This window comes from Hippocampus comes, unplaced genomic scaffold, assembly GCF_001891065.2.
Source record: "Hippocampus comes isolate QL1 unplaced genomic scaffold, H_comes_QL1_v1.1 scaffold444, whole genome shotgun sequence".
NCBI classification, from domain to species: domain Eukaryota; kingdom Metazoa; phylum Chordata; class Actinopteri; order Syngnathiformes; family Syngnathidae; genus Hippocampus; species Hippocampus comes.
The window spans coordinates 299648-300237 of NW_017805078.1; positions in this window are offsets into that span (position 1 = coordinate 299648).

Genomic DNA, 590 nt, shown 5'->3' on the forward strand with positions numbered 1-590 from the left:
TCAATTCATTGTGATTCACTTCCTGGTTTGGTCTGCAACAAGTCTGAAAATGCTGATCGTTGTTTCCCAAAAAAGTCATGGCGGGTGAGTGTCGCAAAGAAAAAACGAGTCGGCATCATCAGAAACGTTTGATCATCGAGCCGTCGATGAACCGTCGCTCCTCGAATGCGGATCTTTTTATTGGACCGCATGACAAAAGTACAACAAAGGAAACGTTTCCGGGTCAGGGCGGCTTTATCCGGCGCCGGCAAGCCGGATCACGTTTAGTCGGCGCCTCGGTTGGCTCGTCTCTCTCGACCGAGATGAGCTCTCGAAGCGGTCATTGTCCGGTGGAGACGTTTCCATGTCGCGTACAAAATCAACGCCAGCAAATTTTGGACTGCTCCTCTTTGAAGAAATCGCTCAACGTCCGTTGTTGGGAAAGATCAGATTTCGTGGCCAGCAATGCAGAAATTACGACTCCCTCCGAAGGGCTCGTCGCTGGACTTCCCCTTTGCGACTGTTATTGTTTTTTTTGGCCAAACAGAGGCCCTCCCTTGTTTTGTTTTGTTTTGTTTTTTTGTCTTTTTCTTCACCCCCCACCCCCCCCC